Source organism: Capsicum annuum, chromosome 11, assembly GCF_002878395.1.
Source record: "Capsicum annuum cultivar UCD-10X-F1 chromosome 11, UCD10Xv1.1, whole genome shotgun sequence".
Classification (NCBI taxonomy): domain Eukaryota; kingdom Viridiplantae; phylum Streptophyta; class Magnoliopsida; order Solanales; family Solanaceae; genus Capsicum; species Capsicum annuum.
Window position 1 is genome coordinate 14,527,724 of NC_061121.1, and position 8,464 is coordinate 14,536,187.

Below are 8,464 nucleotides of genomic sequence, written 5' to 3' on the forward strand. Positions count from 1 at the left end.
TGCAATTTGAATAGACACCTTTTCGGTTTGGATGGTTATAACCTTTCTAATGGGTTGTGATTTTTTCGAAGAGTTGTACCTTTTTCGAAGAGTTGCACCTGATGAAGGGGTGCACCTTTTTGAACCATTATTTCTCTTCATGAATCAACACCTTGTTGACTATAAATACCTGAATTTTTCCTCAGGTATAGACATGAAATTTTGAAGAAAAAATACTCTTCGTTCTTAAAAAACTGTAGTTTGATTTGCTGCCGTTGGATGTTTTCGTAGTTCGACAGAATTTGAGACACCGTTATTCTGTCAAAGTGATTCATTTTATCCTAGGAGGATATATTCCATAAACTTGGGTACTTGAGGGGAATAATTTTCTTAAGCCTTAAGGACACACCGTGAATTCGGTGGACTTGAATTTTTCTGTTTCATCTCTTTTTCTTAAAGTTAGTTTTATTGTTTTTAGTAAATAGTTTGAACTTCATAGTGATAGTTCTTCAACTGTTTGAATTTGTGTCTAAAACCTGTGGGGTTTCATTCTGTTTGAATTTGATTCTTATTTGAAGTAATAAAAACTTCGTCAGCTTTCAAAGTTCGTTCGGTTGATGATTTGAAGATATAAAAACTTAATCATTAACTAGAAATAAGTTGGTTAAAGATTAATGTCTTTATTGTTAGTATTCTAAAATACTAAAGTGTATGTAAAATATTGACAGCAAAATGACAAATAAAATAAACAACAAATTGATTTAGTTTTTAATGGTGTTGTCCCAACGACGATCAATGTTGCATCATTAAGTCGTTCAAATATTGCTCTAGCATTGAAAATGACAGAGAAACTAGAAAAATAATATTTTAAAGTGAACTTCCAAGAATGACAACAAATGATATCATTTTTGCTAACCAAATTTGAAATGCAAATCTTTATAAGTATAGATCCTCATATTTTAGAAAAATAATGATTGAAAATCAATTGTCTGGTTAGAAAGATCTTGTGAGTCATCCCAAGATAGAAGAAGATAATGAGTAGAATGAAAAATCATTAATGATGGTTGCAAATTCTGTTAAGGATGATGCTCCAAATAATAAAAAGATGAAGAAGTCTTCTGGATAAGAAAAAGAGCAAAACAAGAAAACATTCAAAGGCAAGTGTTATAATTGTAGTGATGTTGGCCACAAAGCTCTAGATAGTCTAGTTCTAAATAAGAACAAGAAAAGAGATCAGATTAATATGTTGGAAACAAGTATAAAGATTGAAAATTTGTGTGATATGATCACTAAAAGCAACCTAGTTGGATATCCAGATGAATGGTTGTTTGATTCAGAAACCACTAGACGTGTTTGTACATACAAAGAAATTTTTGCTACTTATGATACCGTTATTCCAAAGAAGTGATCTTCTTGGAAAATAATGCAACAACCAAGGTTGAAGGAACTAGGAAGATATTCCTAAAAGTGACTTTCGACAAGGTGTTGACTCTCAACAATGTTCTCCTTGTTTATACTATTAGGAAGAACTTAGTGCCGACACCACTTCTCTTTAAAAATGGGTTAAGCGTGTGTTTGCATCAGAAAAGTTGTAATAAGCAAGAATGAATATATGTAGAAAAGGGATAACCTCAATGAGGGTCTTTTCAAAGTTAACGTAATGGTTTTTGAAATGAAGAAGGTTGAGGCATCTTCGTACTTGCTAGAATCAAATTATTTATGGCATAGTCGTTTAGGACATGTCAATTAAAAAAATCTTGTAAAAACTGATTAGTTTGGAAGTGTTACCTACTTTAAGTGCAATAAATCAAAGTGTCAAAAGTGTATGGAATCTAAGTATGCTAAGCATCTGTATAAGTCTATTGAAAAGAATTTCAGTCTCTTAGAGTTAATCCATACGGACATTTGTGAGATGACGTCAACACCATCTCGTGGTGTAAAAAAGTATTTTATAACTTTTATTAATGGTTGCATTAGATATAGTTATGTTTATTTGCTAAATGGTAAGTATGAAGTAATAGACGCGTTTAGGCAATATAAAACTGAAGTTGAAAATCAATTGGATAAAAAGATCAAAATGATAAAAAGTGATATGGGTGGAGAATATGAACCCTCCTTTTGCATAGATATGTGTATAAAATGAAATTGTCCATCAAACTACTGACCCGTATTCACCTCAATCAGATGAGATTGCGGAAAAAAAATCGAACATTAAAGAAAATAATGAATGCCTTACTCATAAGTTAAGATTTACTACAAAACTTGTGGGGAGAATCTATCCTTACAGCTATCATAATACTCAATAAAGTGCCTCATAGTAAGACACATTCAATTCCATATGAAAAATGAAAAGGAAGAAAATCCAATTTAAAATATTTCAAAGTGTAGGGGTGTCTAGTGAAACTTCAAGTTCCTATACCTAAAAGGATAAAAATAGGATCTAAAACTGTGGACTGCGTGTTTATTGGATATGCAAAAAATAGTAAAGCATGTCAATTTTTGGTTCATAAATCCAAACATTCAGATATCAATGAAAATACGATAATTGAATCAGATAATGTTGAGTTCTTTGAACACATTTATTCGTATAAAACTAAACATGAGCAATCTAGTGGAGGATCTAAACGACCTCGAGATAAACCAAACGAGAATGTACTTAATGATGAGAATTCAAGGCGTAGTACACGTCAAAGAACTTCAACGTTCTTTGAATCAGATTTTGTGACATTTTTCTTGAAAATGAGCCTCAAACGTTTAAAGAAGTGATGTCTTCTTCGAATGTATCCTTTTGAAAAGAGAAATCAATAGTGATATATTGAGCAACCATACTTAGGAGTTGGTTGATCTTCCTCTAGTAAATAAACTTTTAGGTTCTAAATGGGTCTTCAAAAGAAAAATGTAAGTTGATAGTACTATTGACAAATACAAGGCTAGACTTGTATTGAAAGAGTTTAGACAAAAACAAGGCTTTGATTATTTTGATACATACTCGCCTTTAATTATAAGTGTCAACCGGACTGGTACAGGTCAAATCGCTACCGACCCATTAAATTTTACCGGTCTGTAGGCCGGGTTGGGCCTAGCCCAGTTCTTAATGGACCAAGTCGGGCTAAGACCAACAGTGTAAAATTCTCAAATATCCCATGATTGACCCACGTTAGTATAGTACCGGTTCTAACCAGTCTGGATCAGTTCAGCCCAGCCCAGTTCGAGTAATGGGCCGATTACCGATCCTCTATGTAAAAAAAAAATAAATTAAATTTAAATTTTCATGTTTTTTTCAATATATACTATATATGCATACATATATACATTTTAAACACGTTAAACAATAAACGTGTAACATATATACCTTATATGTTATTCTATTTTAGTATACTACATTGAATTTTCACTTTAAAAGATACACACATAAGTACGTTCAACATATATGAGTTTAGATACTACTTGAAATAATATAAATACAAGTTATATACATTATATATTATAGTACATTATAAAAACACATAAAAATATATATACAATAAGTTGAAATACTTTTAGACACATTATACGTTTAATACATACTACTTAAAATACCTTTTGGAAGTTGAAACATTATACATACAACATATATACTACTTTAGAAAATATATACACATGTATACATTAAATATATACTACTTTAGTCTATAGAGAATATATACACATATACATACAATATAATAGATATACTACTTAAAAAACTACTTGAAACAATATACATATAACATATATACACTACATATATACTACTTTAGAATATATACACATGTATACATTAAATATATACTACTTTAGTCTATAGAAAACATATACACATATATACATACAATATAATATATATATATATATATACTACTTAAAATACTATTTGAAACAATATATATACATTCCATATATACTACTTTTAGAAAACATATACACATGTATACATTAAATATATACTACTTTAGTCTATGAAAAATATATATACATAATATACAAGAGATACTACTTTATAAAACATATACACATGTATACATTAAATATATACTACTTTAGTCCATAGAAAATATATATACATATACATACAATTTATACTATTTAAAAGACTACTTGATACATTATACATACAATGTATATATACATTTTATATATATACATACATATATATATATATACACACACACACATATATGTATATACACATATATATGTATATCTATATTGTAATATTCCGTAAAATTCTAAGCTTATTTCAACCTCTAGTTGCATGCTTAAGGGGTCCAAGGCTTGGAATTTTCACTAAGTGCTAAGGACTTAGTCATTTTCAAGACCCCTAAATTTCGATGATTTTTTATTTTGGTCTTTCCGACCTCGAGACATTGATTTTTGATTTGAAACATGTTTGGTGTTGTTAAACGTATGTCTCGAAAAAGTTTTGGGATTTTCAGACGGGCGTAGGGGTGTGTCTGGGAAATAAAAATAGTATCCCCATTGCGATAGGCCCGCGGCACCCGTTCTAGTCTGCAGGGACTGAGCCCACGACGCCCGTTCTAGTACGCTAGGATAGAGCCCGCGGCGGCCGATCTAGTCCGTCGGGACAGAGCCCGCAGCGCACCCATGCTATTCCGTCCAACCCCACGGCCTTTAAGCTAAGGGGAATTTGAGTTATTCCCCTCAAACCCAATCTGTCCTTAACATGATTTGGGGCTTCCAAAAGGGTATTATTTGCCTCTTTCACTCAAATTACTTCCAAGAAAACCCTTCTCCTTTTTCCAAGAACAAATTCAAGCTTATGTTGTATCTACCACGAGGCCAGATATTATGTACATAACAAGTGTGTTGTGAAGATTTATGTATTCACCAACTAAAATTCACCTCAAATTAGCAAAAAGAATTTTGAGTACATTTGAAAAACCATTGATTATGGTCTGTCTATAAAAATATCGCATCTATGAAATTGTTGGGGTTCACTGATAGTGACTGGGTTGGGTTACAAGATGACATGAAAAGTACTTCCGGATATTGTTTCACTTTAGGACCAGGTGTTATTTGTTGGTGCACAAAGAAGCAGGGGTCTTTGGCTCAATCAACTGCTGAAGCAGAGTACGTTGCTGCATCAGGTGTTGTTAATCAAACTTTATGATTGGGAAAAATTTTAAACGACTTGACGTTTCATCCATGTAAAGCACTAGAAATCCTTTATGATAACAAGTCTGCAGTTGCTATGGTAGAAAATTCAGTCTTTCATGGAAAGACTAAACACATTAAAATCAAATATTATTCCATTCGAGAAGTTGAAAGGGAGAATGAAGTTTAGATTCTGCATTGCTGTGGTGAAGATCAACTAGTTGATATTTTTACAAAAGCATTACAGAAACAGAGACTTGAGCTTCTTAGAGCTAAGTTTGGAGTAATCAAAAACACTTGCATCAAAGAGGAGTGATGCAGGGTACTGATTTTGTGTGATATTAACTGCTGTCAACTCGGCATCTTGGTCTTGATATTTTGTTGTAATCTTTAGATTATTTTGTTGTAAGGTCTAGATTTTTTAGAACTTAGTTGTAGTGTATGGTGGTGCTTTATTTAAGCGCAACATAAGGAGACATGTTTTCAGATTTTGAGGAATATTTTCAGACCACTTATGTGTCACTCCTATATATTTGATGTATGAATGAAAATCACTTCACTACTCAGTTTTTTCTCTCTTTTTCATGTTTGTTTCTTTTTCTCTCCTTCAAATACACTTTGTACAGTTTTAGACCAATAAATACTAAAAAGTGATATTGCTTTCTTAGATATAGTATTTGTTTCTACATCCAAAACATCTCATTCCGTGAAGGGGAGCTCGAAACCAGAGTGGTGAAAATCTTTAACTTGTGTTTCCCGGATATTCCTTACTGATTATTCAACAGATTCATTATTATAATGTATCTCAATTAACTCTAAAATTGAATACATTCCAAGCTCCCCAAACCCCTTTCTTCTTCAAATTGTTGCTACAAAATATAATTAGACAACTTATAACTATAATTTTTCTAATTAAGCTCAACTGTAACTCCTTAAGGAAAATTCTTCTAGAATTTATTACTGATAAAATTAGTAAGAACTTATCCAAATAATTTTCTTCTTTATTAGGGAATTACTTAGTGTCACTGATCAATTCGTCCTAAAAAGAGTAGTTTACAAATTGCTCACGTATCCTTCATCAGTCATCTATTACGTTGTAATCCAAGTAAACTTACCACATAAATCCAATTTCTAACTTAGCTATACTATATGCCCAAATTTTATACAATTTCCAAATATAACTTTTATTTCAAAATATTTGAAGATTCCTTGCTCGATACTTTCAAACTTAAATAGTTTGACTCTAAGCTAGGAACCAAAATACGTCATGGAACTAAAAAAAATATCAAAATATGCCATATTTTTAAAGCATGACCAAAATATGCTTAACTCTCTTAAAAAGAGAGTTATATGCATTATTTTTAACGGTAGTGACCAAACGGTGTTAAGTATCAGAAAATGTGTATAACTCTCTTAAAAAGAGATTTATGCATTTTTTTTAACATAACTCTCTTAAAAAGAGAGTTATACATTTTTTTTAACGTAACTCTCTTTTTAAGAGAGTTATGCATTTTTTTTAACATAACTCTCTTAAAAAGAAAGTTATGTATTTTTTTTTTAACATAACTCTCTTTTTAAGAGAGTTATGCATTTTTTTTAACATTTACATAGCTCACTTTTTAAGTTAGTTATGTAATAGAAGTCACACTACTCTCTTGAAAAGAGAGTTATGCATTTTTAACTCGCTCAAAAAGTGAGTTATATAATAAAAGTTTAACTTGTTTTTTTTTCTCTACGTAAATATAATAAAAATTATATAACTCACTTTATAAAAACTTACATATTATGTGAACAATTAATTTATCTTTTAAAGTTTTATTTTTTTTAGAAAGAATGCCAACTATTATGAAACGGAGAGAGTAAAACTCACTAATTATATAAGTCAGGTAGGAATAAAATGCATAACTCACTATTTAAGTGAGTTATTCATTATATGAATATAACTCTACAAATATATGAGTTGTGTGTAAATAACTTCTCCTATTTAAATAGAAGTATACATTATAGACTTTCATTCTTTATTCACTCATCTCCTCTTTTGAAACTGCATTTTTCTTCTTTAAATTCAATTCTTCTTTTTCAAACTTGTTCAAATTCGACTCTTCTTTTCAAAACTTAATCAAAGCTTAAAGAATGAATGTTGAACGTGTTAAAGTTGCACTTTTTTGGGATGGCGAAATTATTCATGAGGGAAATACAATATATTATAGTATCTCCTCCAAGTTCAACGTCAAGTATCCAATTTCAATTGGTTACAGAGACTTTGTAGAATCTATTTTTAGAAGAATGAAAATAAAAAATGATGATTTTGATTTATTTATAGTTGGACAGTATCCAAATTCATTCTCATCACAAGGATTGGTAAATTATGGAGAATGGATTATCAGTGATGATGAGTCATTGACTGAATTTCTGAGGGCTCCTTGTGACTATGCTAGTCAAATAAAACTGAACATTCTTCAAGATTATGTTAAGAAGGAGTGTAAAAATCGTCCTGCGTACTCTCCAACATAGACGAATTTGCAGACGCAATTTGATGATCCAACTAATGTTGTTGATGCTCGTTTAACTCAGTATAATACTTTTTTTGAAATGAATGCTCCACAATACATCGTGTCGAGTAACATGCCAACACAATCCTTAGTACCTGATTTGAACGAAACTGAGAATGAAAATGACTGGTAATGTCTCTTAATTTGTGTTATTCTTAATATTATATATTTTCAATAATTTTTTTTATCTATTTCTTATGTCATATGTTACATTTTTAGGGGCTTAACTTTGCGTGACGGGAGTAATGATGAATTTTTTGGAAATCATTGTAATTATGATCAACCATCTCAGCTTGAATGTATGAACAATACTGGATCATCTACAAATATTCCTTTGTCACTGAGTTTGGATACTGTCGATTATTATCGGTTGGTTAAAAATATCATTGATAATAATTTATGATGGTTAATTTCATGTATTTATTATTTATGCTTTTGAAATGTACTAAAATTATTTTATTATTTGAAATGTAGGGATCATGTCACACGAGGTGAACATGTTGTACCAGATGATATTGAAAATGGTGATCATCCAAATTATGGTGAATTGTCACAGGGCGATGATAGTGAGCCTAATAATGCTGAGGGCGGTGAATGCCCTTATGACTCATCATCGAGTGACGATGATGTGAGGTCAAATTTTGAACAAAGAGGCATGTCTATGAGCCTTTATCTTCAAGAAGAATCAATTCCACAGTCGGCATCAATATCGCTACCAATCAATAGGCCTCATTTTTATTCCAATGAAATTTCATTTCTTGATCATTTTCAGGAAGGACCAGATGTTTTTATGGATATGC